This window comes from Rhamphochromis sp. 'chilingali', assembly GCF_963969265.1.
Source record: "Rhamphochromis sp. 'chilingali' genome assembly, chromosome: 19".
Lineage (NCBI taxonomy): Eukaryota > Metazoa > Chordata > Actinopteri > Cichliformes > Cichlidae > Rhamphochromis > Rhamphochromis sp. 'chilingali'.
This window is the reverse complement of record NC_137946.1, coordinates 2,612,545-2,638,539: the sequence shown is the minus strand read 5'-3', so window position 1 is coordinate 2,638,539 and position 25,995 is coordinate 2,612,545. Positions and strand designations below refer to the sequence as shown.

The following is a 25,995-nucleotide window of genomic DNA, read 5'->3' as shown; positions in this document are numbered from 1 at the left end:
GTGGAGGAGTGAAGGTGGTTTATTGGACACGAAATAAATATAGACAAACAGCAAATGGAGCACGAACTAAACTAGACTGGAGACAACTAAACTACTGAGTACAAACCGGAACTCAAACATGAAGCAAGGTGGACGACGGTACAAGATGGTGACGGCAGGGAAACACACAGATGACGCAGGGTGGAAACACAGACAGACCAGCCACAACAATGACTGAAGACATGACTTAAATACACAGAGAACCACAGGGGAATTACACACAGGTGGTGGACACAGCTGGGAATAATCAACAAGACGAGACAAAGGTAAAACTGAACACACTCACATGAGACGCAGACCTTCACAATAAAACAGGAAACAAAACACACTTTACTAAGACACAGACTAGACAGAGACAGACTTGAAATGACATATGAAACTAAACCCACATCTTAAACCCAGATAAACAGAACATGGAACTCTAATAATAGACATAAACATTACCATAACACGACAAGAGAACAAGAACACAATCCCTGATGCAAACTTAAATCAAAACACAATAAACTCAAAATACTGGGTCCAACGGACCCAGAACCGTGACAAAGGGTATGACATGCAACCTGCTGGGAGGAACAGTGAAAGCTGCAGGCACAGCATGGGGTATGTGCCTTATCCGTTAGACCAATGCACACTTTCAGCTATTTGATTTTAATTGCAAATACTTGTAAATACTTAAACGTTGTGGGTTTAACATTAGTAAAGGGACTCAGGCAGCTGGAAACCATATATCTATGTATGGATGGATGTATGGATAGATGAGGTGTTTTGTGATGTTCTCAAATTGATCTCCCTGTTGGAGCTCAGTCTGGGGGAGTTTTTTTTCTCCTCGTCTTTCCTCATGTTGTGCAGTTTCCATTGTTATACCTCTCTGACCTGCCTTCCCCATGTGATGTTTGTGTAATGTATGTATGGTCGGAAGGGTAAGATGGTGCTGGCAAGGCTGGCAGCCTTAACCCAATTTCCCTCGGGATGAATAAAGTATTATCAATCAATTAATCAATCAATAGCCTGGCTGCAATTACACTTTTTCAACTTTATATTTGAGCTTGTAACAGACATTTATGCAATATAATGAAGGAAATGTAGAATAAACATAAAGAATGTTAAATGCTTAAATTCAAAGAGAATTTGAATAGTTTTCTTCAGTCTGTTAGCACAGGCTCTCTCCTGTGAAATGCAACTTTTTTAAAAACCTATATACTAATAGGTAAGTATACATTAATATATAATATACACTGAACAAAAATATAAACGCAACACCTTTGTTACTGCTCCCATTCCCCATGGGATGGACGTAGAGACCTAAAATTCATTCCAGATACACAATATAACCATCCCTCCCAAACAGTGGTCACAAATCAGTCCAAATGTGTGGTAGTGGGCACATCTGCTATATTGAGATAATCCATCCCACCTCACAGGTGTGCCACATCAGGATGCTGATCTGACATCATGAGTAGTGCACAGGTGTACCTCAGACTGCCCACAACAAAAGGCCACCCTGGAAGTTTACAGTTTTTTGTTCTATTGGGGGTCTGGGGACCCAGAACCGGTCAGTATCTGGTGTGACCACCATTTGCCTCATGCAGTGCAACACATCGTCGCATGGAGTCTATCAGATTGTCAATTGTGGCCTGTGGAATGTTGGTCCACTCCACTTCAATGGCTGTGCGAGGTTGTTGGATATTCGTGGGAACTGGTACACGCTGTCGTATACGCCGGTCAAGCACATCCCGAACATGCTCAATGGGTGACATGTCCGGTGAGTATGCTGGCCATGCAAGAACTGGGACATTCTCAGCTGCCATCTGCCCTGAACAATGTGAACCATGATTCATCCGTGAAGCGCACACCTCTCCAACGTGCCAGACGCCATCGAATGTGAGCATTTGCCCACACAAGTCTGTTACGGCGACGAGCTGGAGTCAGGTCAAGACCCCGATGAGGACGACGGGCATGCAGTTGAGCGTCCCTGAGACGGTTTCTGACAGTTTGTGCAGAAATTGTTTGGTTGTGCAAACCAATTGTTCCAGCAGCTGTCTGGGTGGCTGGTCTCAGACGATCTTGGAGGTGAACCTGCTGGATGTGGAGGTCCTGGGCTGATGTGGTTACACGAGGTCTGCGGTTGTGAGGCCGGTTGGATGTGCTGCCATATTCTCTGAAACGCCTGTGGAGACGGCTTATGGTTGAGAAATGAACATTCAATGCACGGGCGACAGATCTGGTTGACATTCCTGCTGTCAGCATGCCAATTGCACGCTCCCTCATTGCTTGTGGCATCTGTGGCATTTTGCTGTGAGACAAAACTGCACATTCCAGGGTGGCCTTTTGTTGTGGGCAGTCTGAGGTACACCTGTGCACTACTCATGATGTCAGATCAGCATCCTGATGTGGCACACCTGTGAGGTGGGATGGATTATCTCAATATAGCAGATGTGCCCACTACCACACATTTGGACTGATTTGTGACCACTGTTTGGGAGGGATGGTTATATTGTGTATCTGGAATGAATTTTAGGTCTCTACGTCCATCCCATGGGGAATGGGAGCAAAAACAAAAGTGTTGCGTTTATATTTTTGTTCAGTGTATATTAGTGCTGCCAAACAATTAAAGTGTTTAATCAGATTCATCACAGGGTTACTGTGGATTAATTTTGATTAAATATCATGTTTATTCTATATTAATCAGATTTCATTTTGCATGAGCAAACAGACTCGAGAAAAAAGGGAAAATATACGAACTTAATATGTTTATTGAACATTTGGAACATTCATGTTAACAGAAACCTCTGTAAACGTTCATCCTCTCTCTCTGTCACTCCTGGGGAGGCTTCAAGTCCTTGAAACGAGGACCTGTGTAAAGGTTCTCAGTGATGTTAACAGGTCTGCAGTTTGTTGCAATCCCCTCGGCGTCAGTCGATGTGTCCGAGGTCGACTTACTGAGTCCCCGATGCTCCGTGAGGGGTTTGTCGCAATTGTGGTTTGACATATATATCTATATCTATATCTATATATATCTATATCTATATATATATATATATATATATATACACAGCAAATCCAGCATGTCCAAATTAACACTGTCGGATTTGATTTCAACACTATTAAAGTGTCTATATGGGTCCACACCAGAGAGTGTTAATTTAACTCTTTTTGGAGAGTTGGTACGTTAACTCTGATTTAGTGTTAAACACCAAATCTGTCTGGAGTTGATAATTTAACACTTGGTGTTAAGAGTTTATATATTAACTCTCAAAGAGTATTTTAGTTTAACTACGTAAGAGTTATCTTCTAATTCATTCTAAAAAGCGGGAATTTTACTGTTCTGAACTTCTAGAAATTTCTTTTGGAAATAAACATTTACTAAAAAGATGCAATGGTTTTTGAAAAACATTTATTCTGAACTGTGCACCACAATTTCAAAACATTTTCTGAAAGATGTAACAGTATACATGTTCTCACTTTCATTAGAATTTTGTTTATCAAAAGGTCTGACATAGGTGAGCTGGTAAATGCAAATAACAGCATTCTCAACACTTATTTCTTCAATACAATATGCATGTCCTTCATTCATCCCTTTGTGGAACTTCAACGCACTTCTGCTCTCCCCCATATTCCATCTTCACAAGCATATCCTGTGCGGAGATCGAATAAAAATTAGTTGACACTAATTAATGGCACAAATAATCCAGTAAACAATTGCAGCACAGTAAAAAAAAAAGGAATCCTCTTTGAGCCAGGTAATACTGAACTAAATGTAAAACTTTTTCATTTTTACCTAAACCGTGTGCACAAAACTCTGGAGGGATCTATGCTAACGTAGAATCCAGTCAGGACGTCTGCTACTGCTGTTTGCTCGTTTTTTTTTTATTATGGGCGATCGTTTTCAGGCTTCAAGTAGCACCATTATACCAACATTTCACATTCTACACATTGTTTTAGGTGTATTTGACCAAAGATTTGACTGAAAATTCACATGCAAGCTTTTTTTCAAGGCTGTGGTATTTGCCCGCAAACAATACCTTTCAGCTAGCTAAAACAGAATATTATGCTATCACCGAGCAACATGGCTAATGCCTTTCACACAGCTTTGTCTCAACTCCAAAGAGCCACAGAAGTAAAAGCTCATAATAATAATTGAAACAATCTTTGAAAAAATGACTTACCAAGCATGGCAAACAACTCAAATATGTAGAGCAAAATGTTCTGAAACGGCTTCACTTCAGCTTCGATTGGAGCCGTGCTGGGGGCGGAGTCTGTGAATTTACTCTGTTGGTGTCATAGCCCCTCTAGGAGTTCAGAGTTAAGAGGTCAAGAGTTAATGTTTCCATTGTAACACCTCCAGATTTGACAGAGAAAGACTCATTTTTAACACTCGATTTTAACTACTATCATTTTACACCTCAGAGTTACATTAAAAGAATGTGACTCTACTTAGAGTAAAATTAACTCTACTTTTGCAAGAAGACTATTAACACCAAAAAATGTAACACTTTTGAATTTGCTGTGTAGATATATATATATATATATATATATATATATATATATATATATATATATATATAGTTAAACATGGTGAAATGTTCGTGTATTGTAGACCAATAGAAACCAAAGTGTCTCTACTGTAGCGGATTTGTGTGTTTTGCATGATGCCCATGCAAGATTATCGCAGATATAGCAAAAAGTGACAAAAAACTGCAAAAAGTGGAGAAGTTGGGGCAGAGCATCCAGCACGGCAGCCGACCTCACCGGCGCCATTTTGTAATTATGCTTAACTATATGAAGCTTATTAGACATTATGAAATAGATTGTATGTAAAAGCAAATTTTGCCAAAGTGCTTAAAAGAGTTTTTTTCCTTAGCAAATTTTCTACTTAAATTTTGTATTAATTTAACAAATTTTTGGATATCATGTGTGATTTCCATTGCAAATATTAATCAAAGTTATATTTATGGGGCTTGGCAGAAAAAACACTGGAGCGGCGCTGTGATGATATCAAGTACACTGCTGTTCCAACTGCAGAATGATCGCGCTGCGTTCTCCCGTTCACTGAAGTACAGACGAGCAAGGAAGCAGCGGACTTCAGAGTGCTTGAAACACAGAGGCCATGAGACCATACTCTCACAGTCACTGTTCACTCCATGGTGTGTGTGTGTGTGTGTGTGTGTGTGTGTGTGTGTGTGTGTGTGTGTGTGTGTGTGTGTGTGTGTGTGTGTGTGTGTGTGTGTGTGAGGGGTGTTTAGCTGCCCTGAATCAGAAACTGCTTGCTGTTTACATAGAGCGTTTATAGATTCACACTGAGTTTATTTTAGGTCTTTTTCTCTCGTTCAGCATTTGTTTCAGTTCTTCTTCATCTTGATGAGCTTCAGCTCCGGATTTTGCATCTTTTTTTTTTTCATTTGAAAAATAAAATGTCACTGGCTCTTAGTTTTCACACTTAAGATGGCTGATATTTTTGAAAAGCTTATTCAATTAAATTAAACTTATTCCTCAAGTTCAGCTTTGAATATTTAAAATATTTAATATATATTGCATAATATATCAATATATAACTTCCTCCTCATCTGTTCTGCACAGTCGTTCTACTCTGTATCTATGCAGACTGCTCATGAACCCCATTAGCAGCTCCTTGGTGTTGGTGCTGTTCAGTTCTTATTACTCCAGTCACTGAATTTTGTGATGCTTCAGTTTATATGCTGGCTGTTCTTTCCCACTTTTCTGACAATTTCTCACAGTTGAATAAGTTGTTTAGCGGTAACTTCAGCTTCTTCAGCAGTTTTCAGCTGAAAAAGTTTTATTTTATTATAAATTACTGAATTCACACTGCATTTTCACAGGAAATGGCTATTTTTCTAGTTGAGAAACAGGAACACAATCGTATGAATGCACTTTTGTGTTCCTGTTTCTCTTTATTCTTTAGTATTATTCGTCCTCAAGTAGCTTTCGTACTTCTGCATACTTTTAGCAATTCAAGTTTTACAGTATTTTGCTACTTCTGCTCTTTCTGGTCATATTTTCTGCTATTTCTGACTTTTTATACTTTTTAAAACATTCAGGTTTTTATGGATTTTCTGCCCCCGTTATGGAAAGCTTCCAGAAATCTGTTAAAACGTGGCTGTTTTTTAAACGTCACTATTTCCACATCCTTTCACTTAGAAGCACTATTTAAACTCAAAATGCTCTCAAACCATTTGGTTATTATGGCATAATTCAGCTTTTGCTTATCTTTTACCGTTTTCATAAAATCCCTGCTCAGGTTTTTTGTCGCATCATGATGATTTTTTATAAAACACGTGATTTGCTATGTTTTCTCTGCAGTTAAGCTAGAGTGCACAACTCTCTCTGAATCTGTTCCTCATGTCCAAATAAATTCTTCTTACTCGCTCAATTTTAACTCGTCCAACACAAATTATATACCGAAACATAGGTTTTTATGTTTTGATACATTGATGTGGGAGTTAAAGGGAAGTGATACAAATTTCACTCAAACCAGAGCTGGAAGTCTCTATTTCCAGTCGTCCCATCTCCTAAATGAAGTAGCCACAGTTGTTTTGGTGCGAAAAAGTAAACAAGCTGCTTCTGCTTGGTGGATTCAAATTCAGTAGATTCACACCAACGACTGTATAGAAGGCAGACATTGATTCAGACATGATTGGCATTGAAACACAGAGGCCACACTCTCACAATCACTGTTCACTCCATGGTGCGTGTGTGTGTCCATATTTGTAAACATTGTTTGGTGGAGATGTATACGCGTGTGCGTTTGTGTCAGAGGGGTGTTCACAAGCTGCCACCAATCAGAAACTGCCTGTTTAGAGTTTAGAGATTCAGGCTGAGCTTATTTCAGGCCTTTTTCACTCGTTCAGCACTTGTTTCAGTTCTTCTTCATCTTGATGCGCTTCAGTTCCAGGTTTTGCATCTTTTTGTGTTGTTTTTTTTTGAAAATGTAAATTTCACTAAATGCTCAGTTTAGATACTTTGTTGGCTTTATTTAGCATATTTTTCTCTTTTTTTGTACTCGCAGTTTTCACACTTAAGCTGATATTTTGAAAATCTTTTGCAATTAAGCTCATTCACCAAGTTCAGCTTTGAATATTTCAAATTTTATATATATTGCATAATATAGCAAAATATCAATATATATCTTGGTTAACTTCCTCCTCATCTACTCTGCACAGTGTCTATCTGCTCTCTGTCTATCCAGATTGACCGGCACAGTATTTTAGGTCCTGAACTTCATTAGCAGCTTCTTGGTGTTCGTGCTGTTCAGGAGGAGGCAGTTCTTATTATTCCAGTTATTGCAATTTTTAGCTTAATTTTGTTATGCTTTAGTTTATCTGCTGGCTGCTCTTGTCTGTTTGTCATAATCGGATGTGTGGCAGGGAGATTAGAACCCAAACGCAGGTCTCCAAAAATCACAAGGGTAAGTCCAAAACAGCTTTATTGCTGAGCTCTCCCAAAACACAAGATACAAAAAACTGAAATTCAATTGTAACCTGGAACTACTCGGCTCAAGACACACAGGCACACAGCTAGATGGATGACATGAGCAAGAGCAGAGGGAAATTCAGACAATACGTAAACACAGGATAATGAGGGAACAAATCCAGGTTAATGAGACAATGGAAGCAAAATTGAACATCGTACACATGAGGCAGGAGACTATCAAAGTAAAACAGGAAGTAACAGACACAGGAGCACATTAAGACACACAACTTGACCAGGGAAGACAAAAGCACAAACATGGCAGACAGAGCTGAAAGGCAGACAGAGCCAGGGAGCTAGAGACACGAGCGAACGCTAGAGAACCGAGGACAAGGGAGACAAAGAGACAGAGAGACAGAGACACCAAACTTGACATTCATAAAACAACATCATGGATAACACAGACACATGACAGAAGTGGCAGACAATTAAAATAGCGACAAAACTGACTTCAAAGAGAGACAACAATAACTAACACAGTAAACTAGACATAAGAAGACAGGAAACGCCAATTTAACCACATAATAACAAGCCTGAAAACAACAAATATAAAATACAGAACTATAATATAAGTAAACTAGAAAACTCCTGAGTAGAACTCAAAACCTTAGGTCATAGACGCAGGACCAGGACACTGCTTTTTTTAAAGTTTCTGCTATTTTTTTTTAAATTTCAATAATGTTTTTTAGCTCTGACCACAGCATCTTGTGTCATTTTTAGCTAAATGTCGTGTTTCTTTATCTTATCTGCGGGTGATTCTTTCTTGCCTTTTTAAAGTTGCTGGCAGTCTTCCACATTTCAACAACTGTTGAAATGTTCAACAACATTGCATTCTCCTCAGAGTGACAGAGCATGTTCATTATCTGATCACATGGAGAGACAGAAGAACCCTAAAATTTTAGCACCCAACATTATACAAAGAATGGCTAACATGATAATATTATCCCAAAATGTTGTGTGTGTGTGTGTGTGTGTGTGTGTGTGCGTGTGTGTGTGTGCGTGCGTGCGTGCGTGTGTGTGTGTGTGTGTGTGTGTGTGTGTGTGTGTGTGTAATTCTGTTTATATGGACGTAGCATTCCCTTATAAACAGTACATTTGCACAATGACTGAAACCAGCCCACTGAATGAACAATGGGCTGTGAGGTCAGTTCCTTGATCATTAATATGCAAATTCTCATGACCATTGATCAACAACCACTGATCAAACACCATTGATCAATGATCAAAGACATTCACAGAGAGTTGGTTAACCCTTTAAAGCCGGTCGGAGCGGACACGCTTCATTTTGCGTAACTATTTTTAAATCCTGGTAGCACTGCAACCACGTAAGCTAGCGCAATAATTTTTTTTGCATATGAAACCGTTAGCTTGTCCTCGGTCACAGTTTCCTTCCACATATAGCTTTGCCAAAACTGCATAAAAAGCACTTGCAGCAACAAAAACATAATATTCCAGAAACACGCTTTGCCGATCCGATCAGCTGTTTGTAACACTTCCTAGATCCATCAGCGTGAACTATCGCATGTCCGGCATGACCTGCCCGAAACCGGAAGTGACGTCATTTTGCGGAAATGTAGTTTTTTACCATCGTGGCCTTGTGAGCCTATACTTGTGTTTTTAAAAGTTATGTTTGACTTTATGACTTTCTGTGTCGTTTCTGGGATGCTGAGGACTCATATTGCACTGCTGGAAATATTTTATTTTGATGCAGATGCTGTTATTTTGCAAATTTGCACTATAATATATTTTTTCGTTTTTCCTGCAGTATATGAAAATTGGTGTATCTCAAAAATAAAACTATGAAGACACTTAAAATAAATTTCCTTTGGTGGGAAACTAGTTTGTGCAACTTTTTTGTATTTACAGTTTTGAGGGATAAGCCTCTTAAATTTCTCTAGCTAGAAATATATGTTAAAAAAACAAAAACGATTTAAAAATTTTTTTGTAGTTTATTGCACTTTTTTGCAATTTATGTAATTACTATGCACTTAATGCAGACATATTATTAAAATTTGGGCTATAATGGTTGTATTGATGTATAGCAACTTGAAATGCTCCAAAAAATGGCTCCACAGCATGTAAAAATATACTATAAGCTCTGGCGGACTTGGTTCTATGGTAGGTCTTAAAGGGTTAATGGCTGCGATCACAGCATTGTAAGATGGCGAAAGATGTACCCTTACGGTGTGTTCACACCGAACGCGATGGACGCGAATAGAGCGTCAGGTTTACATGTAAAGTCAATGGAAAGGCGCGATGACGCGCGATTGCGGGTCCCGCGACAATTCGGAAGCAGATTTGCGTCGCGAAAACGCCAAAACGCGTGAAACGCGCGTCAGTGCAGCGCGTCTGGCGCGTTTGACTCGCGAATAAAACCACGCGCGTGAGTTTTTGTGTTGCATTTTGTGCATACGCGCGTTTCGCGTCTACCGCTCGAGTTGGAAAAATCTGAACTCCAGCGTCAAATTGCGCCGCGACAACCAATCAGGAGCCTGGTGACGTGGCTGTTACCTAGGTCAAAGGGGCAGATCCAGCCAAAGCCTTTCATACTTCAATGGAGGGGAAGGCTAATCAATGCGGTAGCAAACAACTCGGAGCTGTACAACACCAGCTGCTTTCAGTACCGAGACAGGAATAAAAAGGACCGAGCTTGGAGGAAGATATGTGAAGAGATCGGGCAACCTGGTAAGTTCATTCATTTCTCTTTTGAAAGTTTTCACTGACCCGGGGAAGCCGCACAAAAGCTAGCAAGCCACCGCTATTTTCCCACTGACGTACAAATACCGTTCTGCTTTTATGCATGTTGTCATTTAGGAATATATTTTATTGTTTATTAATAAACAGCACACAGTGGTCCCGCTGTTCATCCGTCACTGCTTTGCTTTTTCGCTGATTTTTTATTGCACAGTACAGCATTGCATTCTGCAGCCTGATTGACAAATCTCCTGCGCTTGCCAAATTTATCACGTTTGGTTTTGATAACCATCGCGTCCAATAGAAAAAACAACACAAAAACACCCATAACTATGAGCCTCATTCAGAAATAGACACCTGCACCGTGAGGGAAAAAGGCGCACGAAAGTGGCGGGCAGATGAAGACAAACCGCGGCATAATAATACTTTTACGTTTTGCAATCTACAAAGGTTTGCACTTTGAGAATCAATTGTGAGAACTGTGACCAATGTTCATGAGTGTGGGGAAAACAGTGTATAAAGTGTGTGGCCAGGGGCTAGTTATTCTGAGAACCCCTGCAATAAATGAGGGACCACTGTCTACTCTACGATTATTATATCCAACCTGTTAACATTTAATACTGTATTGATAGAACGAACTGATTCTGCAGCAGAGCATCCCCAGTCCCTGAGCTCCTGCTGCTGCACCCACAGATATGTACAGCAAGCACTGATACCTTTTTAGTCGGTGGGATTCCCTTGTGATCACCTTTACTAAATATCTACAACCAATCTGATTATATCCTGTTATTGTTTTGTTTTTTTTCTCAATGTTGAAATTAAAATCTAGTAGCAGCCTTCTCATTTCTTTGTGTTTTGTGCTGTTTTACAGGCCCACAGAGGAGGACGGCTCCGAGGCAGATGAGGGACGGGTCCCAGGACGGTCCATCGGCGGTGGAGCTGGCCATCCTGGAGTCCCTGAAGAGGCCACACCAGTCTCCAATGGAGCATTTCCTCCTCAGCCTTGTTCCTGCTCTGGAGAGCAGCTGGTCCTTTTTATTCCTGTCTCTCTGTAAATTCTTATATTTTATATATTTATGTTTAATGTTTTTCTGTTTGAGACTTTTAATATTATTTCAAATAAATTTTTATAATGACTAATGTCTCAGTTCTACTACACAGCAAATGTTGGCACACAACTTGACACATGTAGAATTTATTTCATATTATACTAATGACAAAATATACTGATACAGTGGGATGCAGAAGTTTGGGCAACCTTGTTAATAGCCATTATTTTCCTGTATAAATCGTTGGTTGTTACAATAAAAAATGTCAGTTAAATATCATACAGGAGACACACACAGTGATATTTGAGAAGTGAAAAGAAGTTTACTGGATTTACAGAAAGTGTGCAATAATTGTTTAAACAAAATCAAGCAGGTGCATCAATTTGGGCACCACAAAAAAGAAATGAAATGAATATTTAGTGTATATCAATGTGTGTGTCTCCTATATGATATATGGGGTGCCTTTGTCTGGACGTGCTTCCCATCCAGAGCTGCACAGCACAGAGGAAAGTTCCAGCGCTCCTGGAATCCCTCTGTGATGGAGCGCCAGTCTCCAGGTGAAGGCACAGCCATGAAGTCGTCCACTAGACAGTCCCAGATGGACGTCGCTGCCTGGGGGGTGATCTGACACACCGACTCTGAAACTGAACGCGATGGTCCTGAAGGAGTCCCCGGTGACAAGGAACCTGGACAAAATTGTTCAAAATCAGTATTATGTGTACTGCAGTTACAAAATACATTATTCAAATTCCAAAATACTTTTGTGATGTCAGATTTAAATCACAAAACATGAATCTTACATAAAACCTTTTGTAATTATAAGGATAATTACAAAATGTATATTAGATCATATCTAAAACAGTTGTGTTTTGTTTTAACTTTAACATATCATAATTTGATTGGTAGCAACTTTCACAACTACAGTGAGCCAATCACTCATAATTCCTAAACATGTCAATCAGGTAGGAATGAAGTAAGACATTAATAGAAATAAAGAGTTGTATGTTGACATGTAGCCCTTTCCTTGCTTAAATCATTAATATTTTTGAAAAATTAATCTGTGATAAGACAGCTTATCAAGATAGAACCATGTAACTAGAGATGAACCAAACTGTTCACAGTTTTATCTAACTCTGTTTCAATAAAGGCTGTGACCCCTGCTATAGAGTCTGACAGCTGCAGGGATTATATACAAATATTCAACTATCCCAGAATTAAACCAGGTCTAAATAAAAAGGAGTGAGTATCACTACAAGGTTAACTCAGTGGTCCTAATGCTACAGTTTGATATCAGCAAACACCGAGCGCATACATTGATGTGACACCACAGCCATGCTATCATGCAAACACTGATAACAGCATAAATCGAATTAAATCGGGGCTTGATGAGAGCTTCTGAGTATCACTAGAAATATTATAAAGAGTCGTCTCTGTACCACAGTTTGCTTTCAGTAAACACCGACAGCATTCACTGTTAGCATAGCACATCCATGTTAGCAGTGTATAACTGGATGGATTAGCATATTAGCACAGATATCAATAAAGGACTACCGTATTAAATAGTTTTACTAACCTCAGGCAGACGGACAGGCGCTCTGCAGGTGGGATTGAGCGCCTGTAGTTGGTGTCTAGGCGGGCGATGCTGGGACCGACGAGGGAAAGCAGGTCCTCAAACTGGCCGAGTGAATGACGGTGATAGCGCTGGAATCGGCCGTCATCCAGGCGCAGCTCCTGGAGCAAGTGGTGAAACTCACCAAACTGCTCATGCCTCTGGAGGACCTGATGGACCCAGGTACGGCGAGGATGTCCTTTACGCCGCTACTCTGCTCTCCACAGTACATAGAGAAGGGAGACTCTCTCTTCAAGCGCTAGCTCGATAGCTGCCATCTTGCAAAGATACCGGTCTGGCACAACTCCCTCCCACATTCCTCCCACATTTCCGGTTCACGCGCGTCAAAATATGATGGAATTTTCTTGGACACGCGTTGAGACGCGAATGTACACGCGTCAAATTAGGGGCGTTTGGGGCGTTTTATTCGCGTCCATCGCGTTCGGTGTGAACACACCGTTAGGCCCCCTCCTTCATTCAGAGATGGTCTTTCCTTTTTCATGTACCAAAGTGCAACAGCTCCATAGGCCCTCTCTGATGCATCACAGAATACATGAAGTTGTCCATGTTGTCTATGAGTATTGTCAGGGAATGTGTAGGTGCGGAAGATGAGCAAGTTCCCTCTGTCAGGTCAACCACTGGTCGAGAAAGTGCTGCGGTTTAATCTGGTCATCCCAGCCTAGGTCTTGTTTCCAGAGATCCCGGATAACAATTGTCACACTGGCTAGCGAGTGTCTTATACAGTTTCTTGAGAGTAGGCGCTGTCAGGTTTCCTGGGTCGTTGACCCAGCGTTTTCAGTTTTATCATGTTCAGTTTATTTCCCACATTCAGTTTTCTCACTTCCTGTTTTCTGTGCCAGCATACCGCCTGTGTATTGTGTTCCAGTTATTTCCATGTATCATTAGTCAGACTAAGTTCAGCTGTGTACTCACTGGTCTCCAATCGTCATCATCAGTCAGAGTATTTAAGTCCTCAGTTTCCTTCTGTTCACTGTCGCGTCATTGATGTTATGTTGTTGCTGTTAGGTTGTCCCAGTTCTGTCAGTTCTGTCAGTCAGTCTTTCATTCAGTCAGCCGTCCAGCCAACCAGCCATTTCCTACTTCTGTTCTGTTCACTCTGTCTACAATAAACACCAACCTTCACCCACCTGTGAGTCCAGCGTTTGGGTCCTCCTTCCCTCATCCGCACTGCAACTCCTGACAGACGCAAAGTCACTGGATTGTTGTTTATAGCCCAGTGTGAGACAGTTCCACTGCATGCCAAGGGTTAGCGTTTGAAGGCCACTACTGCTCTTTGACAGCCAGAGGTCACTAGCTGTGGACCTGGCTGCAGGTGGAAGATGTTCAGTGGTAGCGGAAATATTACAGGACCATTGACTTATCTCAAATCCTCCTTCTGCTAACAACTGTTCCAGGCTGTCCACCAAGCACTTGGCCTCTTCTGCTTTGGTCATACATTTTTGTCAACATAAAATGACTCGACTATGTTAGCCAGGTTGGTGGTTACATCCCTGCTCTCCTTGACACGGCGTTGAAAGGCCTATACTGCACAACAAGGGCTGCAATTTCTCCCTAATGTTAATACTTGCCACTCATATACGGATGGCTCCTCTTCTCTGTGCATCTCTTTCCAGAGGAAGCGCAAGAGTGGTCTGTCTTGGGGTGATAGGCGTACTTGGTGGAACATTCCTTTAATTTCGCCACTCACGGCCACAGCGTGCTGGCAAAATAAAATGAGTACACCAAGGAGTGAAGGAACTAGGGCCTTGGTAAAAGCTGGTCATCCAGTGACCGACCATGGTATTGCAATGAACAGTTAAAGACTATCCTGTTCTTACCATTATGCTGCACCATGTGATGTGCAATAAAACACGATTCCTCTGTCTGGCCAGCTTCTTTCAATGAGATCTTGGCTACGTAGTCTTCCTGTTCCAGTTTGTGGATTTCAGAGCAGCAGGAATCTGCCTGGCTGGGGGCCCAAGCAAGCCTACATTCAGTGCCGCAAAGACTAGATATTACAGCTTCCTTTGGGGCATAAAGACTGGTGATGGGTGTCCACTGCAGCAAAGGTCTGGCATAAGATAATGCAAAAGCATCAAAGGCAATTGCATCTCCTATTTTCAGTGCTGGAGTGCTTCAGATTGCACTCAACTCTGACTCGACTGGCTGTCTTGGCTGGCCATACTTCTGCTCTACATTCAAAACACGCAAGGACACTATACAATAGATAAAAACACATAATAGAACAATAACACAATGAAGAACAATAAAACAAAAGCACAAGATAAAATTAACAAACAGTGGGTTCACAGTGAATATGCAGATGTGAACAGATGGGTTTTGAGTTGAGATGTAAACTGGGAGAGGGCACCAGTGTTTCCTATATGTGGGGGTAGAGAGTTCCACAGCCTGGGAGCAGAGCAGCTAAAAGCTCTGCTTCCCATGGTGGTGAGGCGGAAGCAAGGCACAGAAAGCTGGATAGAAGAAGAAGATTGAAGTGAGCGTCAGAAAAGGTAGCGCTTAACAGGTCAGACACGTAAGGAGGTGCGAGGTTATGAATGGCCTTGAAGGTGAACAGAAGAAGTTTGTATATTATCCGGAATTTCACTGGGAGCCAGTGAAGTTCCTGAAGAACAGGGCTGATGTGCTGGTAGGAGGGGTTCTGGTGATAATGCGAGCAGCAGAGTTCTGAACCAGTTGAAGCTTATGGAGGGATTTTTGGGGGAGACCATGCAAAAGAGAATTGCAGTAGTCAATACGGAAGGTAACAAGACTGTGGACAAGAATGGACGTAGACTGGGTGGAAAGAGAAGGAAGCAATCTGTTAATGTTACGTAGATGGAAATAGATGTGATGTGAGATTTATAGGAAAGTGAACTGTCTAGGATGACACCAAGGCTCTTAACCTGAGGAGAAGGGAAAACTGAGTTATGGATAGTGAGTGAGAAACAGTTCGCCTTCAAAAGGTTGGATTTGGTGAGAATAAGGAGGATTTCAGTTTTTCCTCATTGAGCTTGAAGAAAATTAGAGCTAAACCAGGATTTAAATTCAGATAGACATTCTGTTAGAGAGAAGGTGGGAGGGAGGAATCAGGTCCGCAGGAGAAATATGACTGGATGTCATCAGCAAGTGAAAGTGAAGATCAAATTTGCGGAAAATGGTACCTAGAGGGAGGATGTATATTATGAAGAGAAGAGGGCCTAAGACTGGACCTTGGGGTACACCAGAAGTGACCAGGAATAGACAAGAGCAGAATGATTTCAGTTGAATAAACTGGGAGCGGTCAAGGAGATATGATTGAAACCAGGCTAGGGGTGTGTCAGAGATGCCGAGAGAGGAAAGTCTGTTTACAAGGACGGAAGGAGAGATGGTGTCGAAGGCTGAGCTCAGATCCAAGAGGATGAGAATGGTGAGAAGACCAGAGTCAGCTCCGATTACAAGATCATTAGTGACTTTAAGTAAAGCAGTTTCTGTACTGTGACATGAACGAAAACCAGATTGAAATCTCTCGTAGATGTTATTATTAACCAGGTGTGAATGAAGTTCAGCTGCAACTACTTTTTCGAGTATTTTAGAGATGAAGGGCAGATTAGAAATCAGACGGAGGTTGTTAAAGTTGTTACGGTCTAAAGAAGGTTTTTTCAGTATGGGAGTGACTGAAGCAATCTTGAATAAAGAGGGAACGATACCGCTGGTGAGTGAAGACTGGATGATAGCAAAGATGAGTGGGAGTAAGCAAGAGAGGCAGGATTTCCCTGTAGACATAGGGTCAAGATGACATGTGGCAGGCTTTGACCTACATATAAACTCAGAAATAGCAGATAAATAAGGAAGATGAAAAGTGGAAAACAGCTCAAAATAGAGAAAAGGTTCTGGAGAGGGGATAGACACAACATTTGAACTGAGTTGCTGGTGAATGTTATTAATTTTTGTACTAAAGGAACAGCATCAAGGAGTTACGGGTTTCAGAAGAATAGAAGTGTGGTGGTAAAGCGCTGGGGGGTTGAATTTGTTTTTTTGAGAACTGAAAACAAAATCCTTGCGTTACCCTCATAAGAACTGACAATACCTGAGTAGAAACTTTGTTTGGCCTTGTTGATGGAGTCTTTATACTGAAGTACATGGAATTTGTAGATTTCTGCATCAACAATTAAACCAGATTTCTTGTATCTACCTGGTGTCATTTTCTTTCTCTAGCTGCCGAGCTTTGGCCTTTAATGCTCGGAGGTCAGAGGTAAACAAGGGAGCAGAGCGAGCGAAGGAAACAGAGTGAGCTTTTACAGGAGCCAGAGAATCAAGGACATTGAGTAAACAATTATTATAATATAACAACAAATCACCAGGAGTAGAATAGAAGTCCGTCCATCCATCCATTCACTTCCGCTTATCCTTTTCAGGGTCGCGGGGGGCGCTGGAGCCTATCCCAGCTGTCATAGGGCGACAGGCGGGGTACACCCTGGACAGGTCGCCAGTCTGTCACAGGGCCAACACACAGGGACAGACAACCATTCACTCGCACATTCACACCTAGTGGCTCCGGCTTCCTCCCACCGTCCAAAGACATGCAGCTTGTGGGGATAGGTTAATTGGATAATCCAAATTGCCACTAAGTTTGAATGTGCGAGTGAATGTGAGTGTGAATGGTTGTTTGTCTCTGTGTGTTGGCCCTGCGACAGATTGGCGACCTGTCCAGGGTGTACCCCGCCTCTCGCCCTATGACAGCCTGGGATAGGCTCCAGCGCCCCCCGCGACCCTGAAAAGGATAAGCGGAAGTGAATGGATGGATGGATAGAGGAAAATCCTGCGGGACCCACAATGGATGTATCTCCAACAAGGCTGGAAAGTGATGTCCGGGTGGTAGTGGAGCTCTGCCGGCGAAGGGAGCGACAGCTGACCGCAAAGGCGCAGGAGCTCAGTGGCCGTATAGCGGAGCAGTCCGGCCATAGGAGCCAGACGAGCATCAGGAGAATCCACAATAGTGCCGACCAGCTCAAAAACATCTTCGCCCACATCTTGGACGATGTGGAGGAAAAGGAGCCGTGCTGGCCGGAGCGATGAATGGGTAGTCTAAAATAGCTCAAACAGTTAAGCTAGTGCAGCTCACTGGGAATAAGATGTCAGAGCACATTCAGCTGAAATAGCAGACGTTGAGGAAAATTGTTACAAATCAATATCTGGCAGAGATTGATCTGGCCTGAGTGTGAATGTCCCTTTTCATTCAAATCTGAATCCAAATAATCCAAATAATCGAAAATGTACCGGTGAGTAGCGACAGCCAGATGCACCAGCGTTGACTCAAGCCGGAAGTTCAAGTTGTGTTTGCCATTTGTAAAGCACTAGGGAGTTTTAAATGCCTGGCTAAGAAACACCTGATTTTTATACTGCTCACCAAGGTGGGTGTGACTACTCAGCAGGTCGTCCAATGCCATCTTGAGTAGAGCAAAATCACTCTCCCTTCCACTTTCAAATACCGGTAATGTAGGTCTGGGAATGCCATAAACAGAAGCAATTAGAAGTTCTGGTCCAGCGGATGGAATATGACTAGTATGGAGGGATAGACAGCATTAACCGGCAGTGTTTGAAGAGTAGGGATGATTGAAGGCTGGCCTGAACTGAACTTAACAGACTGAGCCACCGGTGGGACTGGTGCTATGCTCGCGGATGTGGAGATGGAAACCAAAGGTCCAGAGTCGATTTGCCTTGCCAAGCCAGGTGACCGAGTAGCTGAAGATGCAGCCACAGCTGACCTCCCTGGAGAAATAACTTCAGGACCCAGTGGGTGTTGTACAGAGGCCGCAGGGGTACCTCTCATGAATAATGCCAGTGGCCCAGCGGCAGGTGTTGGGACAGATGTTCCCATTTAGCAGTATTGGTAGGAACATTATGGTAAACTGGGGGACACTCATAGCAATTTGAGCATGCCCTGTCCTTATTTGGGAGGGTGAAGCTAGCGTACGGAAGCTGTCTGTGAAAATTGTGGCATTTCTGGTGAGATATCGCTCCTCTCTGACTTGAGGAGAGAAGTAAGAGGTTTGGCTCTTTCCAACTCTTTCTCTGCTTCCTTTAAACGGTGACTCCTGTCAAAGCGCTTAGTTAAGGTCTCCCTGCCCTGTGGTGCCTCCTCCTGCATTCATTGAGCTTCTCTCACCTGGGTCTAACGTTGCTGATATTCCAAATCAGCCTGAGTCCTCTTCAAACTGTTGACAGAGATTATCAAGCTCCATTTGTTTCATTCTCTCCTCCAAAAGTGCAGTCTTTTTTAGGGGAGATCTCCAGTGCATGGTAAGCCTCAGAATCTCCATCTAAACCATGCTGCTGAAGCTGAAAGGGCTGAAAGGGGGTGGCTGTGGGGTGGCTGTAGCTCAGGTGGCAGAGCAGATCAGCCACTAACCAGAAGGTCGGCAGTTCGATCCCAGGCTGCATGCCAAATATCCTTGGGCAAGATACTAACCCCATGTTGCTCTCCGATGCATCCATCGGAGTGTGGATGTGTATGAATGTTAGATACTTAGCACTTAAGCTTAGAAGTGATTGTGTGAATGAATTAGTTGTATAAAGTGCTTTGAGTGCTCAGACAGAGTAGAAAAGCGCTATATAAGAACCAGTCCATTTACCACGAAAGGGCAAACAGCCATGTGATGGCGATTAAACCTTTTGTCACTGCTAGGCTGACACCTTTATGTTATATCATTTCACATCTGTGGCTATTCTCAACCATGAGCTTAATTAGGCTTCAAATAGGGCTGCAAAATGGTGGTGAGGTGGAGTCATTGCTTTTCAGCTTGATGTGTATAGAAAATTAGCTTGTCTGTATCAATGACATGCTGTTCAAACATGACCGTATTAGTCCTGTTCTGATGTGTTAATTAGCTGGCATAACCTTTGATCTCAGACTGGGATTGATCTTCTTTAATCAAGGATTAATGATGTCTAAAGACTTGTGATTAACCAGCAGAGGATATGCCTCATGAAGAGAGGCCTAAAGAGAAGAGGAAAATGAAAGCATACAGAGTGGATGGCTGTATTGTCAGGATATCTGTGTAGATTGAAAGCTGTGGGGCCTAGACTGCAGAAAACAGTTAAAACACCCAAGTACACATGATGAAAGTCTTCTATAAAGCATTTGTTTTTGCAATCATCCATATGGACTAGTCCTCAAACATAAATCACTTCTGTTAATGAATCTCACCAAAAGCACACAAAAAATGCTAATGAAAAAGTGATTTATCTTATTTTAAGCGGGATGGTAAACATTTGGTTCACATATGGAAGTCTAGAGGGAGCCAATTATAAAATATAATCACATATGCAATGCAGCCCAAACCTTTCTAGGTGATATTCGACATGCATTTGCTTTATGCATCAAATGCAGTCAGTTCAGGTCATTAAATACTTTCATTTTAACACATTTAACAGGTTCTCTGAGGGTTCCCTACTAGAAAGTCAGTATAGTGTCTGGATGACCTCATTTGAGAACAGAGCAGGAGAATTCACAACGAGTGTCCGACCTCATATATGCTGGACACATGAACCCTTGTCCTGTTAGCTGTGAGACTTTTGAACAATGTCTAAACCCTGATCTTCCCATCATTTCCTGGCATTGATGTCTGAGAGCAGCTTTAGTTTTATTAGAGATCGCATCATTTTAATTAAAGACTTGAAATGCTGATCATGCAGGACATTTGACCAAGAATGCTCTTTAACAGATCTTTTGTCTCATTAATTTTCTGTTGTGCCATCAGTTGAATCTAAACCCTCTGTATGTTTTCTTCTTTCTAGAGTTAAATGACATCACTGAACTGCTGGTCCTCAAGTTTATGCATACGGAGTGGAGCAGCATCTGTTGTTGGAATGGTCATGTCTGTTAGCTGTAAACATAGGTAAGGTAAGAATTCGCATTTGCATTTATGGACTCCATTCATCCATAATTATACAACATACATGCATTATTTGTTGTTGTATATTTACGTATACAACATCCATTCCTACAACATTCATCCCTATTTATTCCTGTACCACACACACAAATAACTGACTCTAAACTAATGGGTTCAATCCTAAACCACAGTATTGTGACCCATTATAATAGTTAAGTAGCTTTCATACAAGGTACACAAGGTATACATTTGAGTCTTCCTACAGATAAATTTGCCTGACTTGTAGTTAGAATACTTTTCAAGTATTTCCATTATCAGACTAATTCATGCAAAATTATAATATATATATATATATATATATATATGATTCACTATATAAAACTCTCCTGAAACTCAAGTTCATCTCAGTGTTGGGTTCAGAAATTTCTCCATTATCCTGAAAATAATTAGCCATCAAGAATTTTTGACTGTCCCATAGCCTGGCTCTAAAAGAGAGAGTTATTAGCTTTAACTCCAATAACAAGGCAAAACTCTTCCAGATATTCTTAGCATCTCAAAACTCTCGTTCCAAACAACAAATAAAACTGATCCTCTTCCAGGTAGAGGCAAAAGCAGAGCATGCCTTGCAGCTTCATAAGCAACCTGAAGCAAGTTTAGTTAACAGAAAAAGATTCCTTCTCCCCTCCACCAAGCTGCCAAAATGCTGTCTACCATTACATGCAGCTGCCTCTTACCTCTAATTCAGTCTATGCTGTTGGCCCCACAATATCAGTTCCATTCTTAACCATTCCTCCATTACAGCTTTCCTCTGCTACCATATCTGACACCCAGATTCCAGTTTTTCAGTCCTCCATCCAACTACAGCTTCCATTATCCTACTCAAAAGCCCACTTAGCTCCAAGTGCCCTCCCAAAACTCCTGAACCCATATTGTTAGCATGCTAGCAAGATAGCATGCTACTGCAACAAAGTATAGATCAGAATGTTACATCCACCATGCACTTCGGAGACTGCACAATTTGCAGTAATTTCAACAACTTTGGATGCTCAGTGTCAAAGTGTTGCTACCTTCATTCCAGTGGCCATTTCTGCCCAGCCTGCCCACACATTCCCACTAAGCAATTACGACTTACTATTAGTATTCAACCAACGAAAGAAGCCTTAAAAAATTATCTAAACCATATTTCATCAATTTTTCAATAAAAGGTTTTTCATGAAAGACGTTTACGAGGGATTCATGATTAGGCCTTTCCTTAATCGCCTTTTCTCAACAGTTTATTAGGCACTGCAACCAAAAAAATATTCCAGAAAAAAATCATTATAGATATCAGACTCATCCCAAACAATAATAGCTTAATTCCTAGAGATGACTTTTCCCTGAAATGCAAATAATCGTAGGTCACGCTAGTCAAAATTACAAGCGCCTTCAAAGTCCTGCCAATCCACCCTGAATTCAGGTTCCTCTTTAGAATCAAATGGAAGGCAGTTTGCTATTTTAGAGTTGGGCTTACATTTGGAAAGACAGCAGCCCCAAAATGTTCAGCTGTCTTTCCAAAGCCTTGTGCTGGATAATTACCAACAAGACAACAACCAGATGTTGCCATATCTAATTTATGAAATTTCCCCTTGTGGGACTAATAAAGGTATATCAAATCATATCTGGTCCATCTGATGATTTTCGAGTTTTTATCAGCCTGGATTTATCTCCTCCCACATCACCTCCAGCGCAAGGGTTAACCACCCTGATGTCAGTTTTCACTTAATTAAGCAATCTCTTGTCAGAAGACAAAACAGAAGGCCCTTGGACATCCCTGTAGTGTCCTGGCATGACCCTCAACACTATTTGGTTTCAGGCTTCTATGCCCTTGGAGAAACTCAGTGACATTAAACCCCCCAAAAACTTTTGACTTGCTCACTCTTGCACCAAACAGCAGCAGAAAGATTAATCCTTATTCACTAAACATGATCTCTGATAACAACGAGACGGCCTACCTGAAGGAGATTAGGAATCTGGAGAACTGGTGCCAGAGGAGCAACCTCCTTCTAAACGTCAGTAAGACAAAGGAGCTGATAGTGGACTTCAGCACTAAGCAGGAGAGGAACTACCAGACCCCTGTCATCAACGAGTGCCCAGTGGAGAGAGTGGACAGCTTCAAATACCTCGGAGTTCACATCACGCAGGACCTGTCATGGTCCTGTCACATCAACACCGTGGTGAAAAAGGCTCGTCAGCGTCTCTACCACCTCAGACGCATGAGAGACTTCCAACTGCCCTCCAAGGTGCTCAGGAACTTTTACTCCTGCACCATAGAGAGCATCCTGACGGGAAACATCTTAACCTGGTTCGGGAACAGCACCATGCAGGACAGACGAGCTCTACAGAGGGTTGTGCGGTCAGCTAAGCGCACCATCCGCTCCGAGCTCCCTGACCTGCACTCAATCTACAGCAGGCGGTGCTGGACCAAGGCCAGGAAGATGGTGAAGGACCTCAGCCATCCCAACAACAGACTGTTCTCTCTGTTGAGGTCAGGAAAGCGATTCCGCTCCCTGAAGACCAACACAGAGAGACTGAGGAGGAGCTTCTTCCCGCAGGCGATACGGTCTCTCAATCACACCACCACACAGTACTGACCCACACATAGAGTTCTTACACACACACACTGGACATTCTGGACATTGTCTTCACTTCATCTGTCCTCTGTCAGTGCGCCCCAGGGTGGCTGTGGCTACATTGTAGCTTGCCATCACCAGTGTGTGAATGTGTGTATGAATGGGTGGATGACAGGTTGTGTAAAGCGCTTTGGGGTCCTTAGGGACTAGAAAAGCGCTATACAAATACAGGCCATTTACCATTTACCATTCATCACTTAAATCACTTTAAGCATATTTGCACTGCACAAGACATAATGTGGATTGCACAACACTGGTCACTATATTCTTCATTTCCAGTTAATACTTGTACAGCTGCTGTTATTGTGTATATATATATATATATTTATTTATATTTCTTCATACATTCTTATATAGTTCTATACTGTGTATTGTGTATTTTGTTGTACAGTTATTTTATTTTCAACTTTAATTTATATATTTTCTTATTCTTTCCCAGTTAAATTTACCCTTCATTCTAATTTGTGTTGTACAGTTATTTCATTTTTAACCTTAATTTATATTTTATTCCTTCCTAGTTAAATTTACCCTTTTTAATTTTTCATATTTATTTCCTATCTTATTCATAGCCTTTTCCTTTTTTTTTCTTTAGGTCACGAGCAGTTGTCTAAGCATTTCACTGCATATCGTACTGTGTATGACTGTGTATGTGACAAATAAAATTTGAATTTTGAATTTGAATAGCAAAGGCTGAAGCAACTCCCCATCTATCATGTCCTTCATGCATCACTTTACGTGGCTGTCGGTCACCCACCAATTCTTACTCAGAGCAGATGATGTTCCAGGCCGTCTCTTGTTGTCTCTTTCTCCAGACAGATCCTTGCCCCACATGCAGAATTAGACACAATCCAAGTACTTTAATATTCACCCATAATATTTAAGATTTAAACCCTAGCTTTGCAGAGGTCATTAGCTTAATCTCAGGAAGCCATCATTAACAGCCTTACTCACAGCACTTTGCCCACTGACTGAACCTCTTGGAATTCATTTCATTCCTTTCGTTCCTGTTTCAACCTACTCTTTCCGTCCTTCAAGATCATTACATTGCGTAGTTTTTTCCTCAAATACACATCAAACCCTTTCTATCAAAATCCCCACAATAAAATCTTACCTTAGTTGCATTTCTTCTTCAAAATCTCTCACAGATTCCCCTTGCTTATTTCTCCACGTTACCTCAGCTATCACTACTCATTGAAAAACTCCAGTATCAGAAGCTCCCTTCAACTTCTCTTCATCTTTGTAATTTGACCAAATTACAAATTTCAGATCATCACCTCTACATCAATGACCTTCACTTAATCTTCAAATGTTTGCCTCACATTCTCCAAAGAAGTAAGAAGTAACCAGTCAGGGCACCCCCTGTCCATATTGTATGTCAACAGAAAGTTACTCCTGAGCCCTCTCGAGCCCATTACCAACAGCTTTAAAATGTCATCATGCTTCCCCTTCATATCCTCTGTTTACCACTAGGTATGGCCAGGTTGCTTCCTCATTCAGTTTCTCTCAAACTTCAACTTTTTTCATTGTCCCGAATTTCTCCTGATCGCTTTTCCCAACATTTTTTCTGTATGAGTACGGAGGGCTACAGGCTAGGCTAAAGCTACCACCACACCGGCTGCCTTTACCCAGCATTTTCCTCGCCAATGTCCGTTCTCTGGCAAACAAAATGGATGAGATACGGCTCTCTATCACCAACAACAGACCAGGGTTTTAATAGTTTTGCAATTTTCATTAGTTTTTATTTTTATTTAGTTTTGACTTCAGATTTTCAATTTTATATCAGTTTTAATTAGTTTTTACCAATTGTTTGCTAGTTTAGTTTAGTTTTTATTTTTTTGAAAATCCTTAGTTTCAGTTATAGTTTTAGTTGTGTTTGCAATAATTAAGTGCAACAAAATCCCAGTTTCATCATATCAGTCATGCTCTTCTGCTTATCCTTGGGTATGTTGCTATTCAAGCTACCATACCCTGCACTCTGGACAGGTCGCCTGTCTGTCGCAGGGCTAACACGCAGAGACAGACAACTCACATTCCCACCTATGGGTTCTTTAAATAAATAAATAAAGGCAGATGAACAACCATTGATACCAGGCAAATATAAAATTTATATCTTGGCCCCAATGAGACTATTAACTCTTGCAGCACCGGGTGTTCGTAATTTTGGTTCAAGTGAATTGATAAACCTTTTGAAGGCAATTGACTCACACAGTTATGTAGATATCCCCGTCCTGTTGTCTCGGGATGCATCACGCTGCCTTGCCTGGGGTTAGCTTCTGTTTTCTGGGGATGAGGTTTGAGTGCGCTCCCTTACCTTCTCAAGGTAAGCTAGGTTAGCCTTCTTGTGTGAGCTTTTCAAGTGCACTTTAAGATTTATGGGATTTTTTTCCCCTTTAGAAATGTCCCTCATAATTTGTCTCTTTCCACTACAAGACACTTGCTTTATCCAAAACACAGTCATCCATCCATCCATTCGCTTCCGCTTATCCTTTTCAGGGTCGCGGGGGGCGCTGGAGCCTATCCCAGCTGTCATAGGGCGAAAGGCGGGGTACACCCTGGACAGGTCGCCAGTC

At 41.6% G+C, this 25,995-nt stretch overlaps 1 protein-coding gene across 1 annotated transcript in view; it reads left to right on the top strand.

Moving 5' to 3' along the window:
• The window catches only part of b3gat1b (beta-1,3-glucuronyltransferase 1 (glucuronosyltransferase P) b), a 61,152-nt gene that overhangs the window by 5,535 nt on the left and 29,622 nt on the right, over nt 1–25,995 (top strand). Inside the window, exon 2 of the mRNA XM_080867216.1 lies at nt 20,659–20,759. The gene's annotated coding sequence lies outside the window, so the exon portion shown is untranslated. The remainder of the gene's footprint in view (nt 1–20,658; nt 20,760–25,995) is intronic.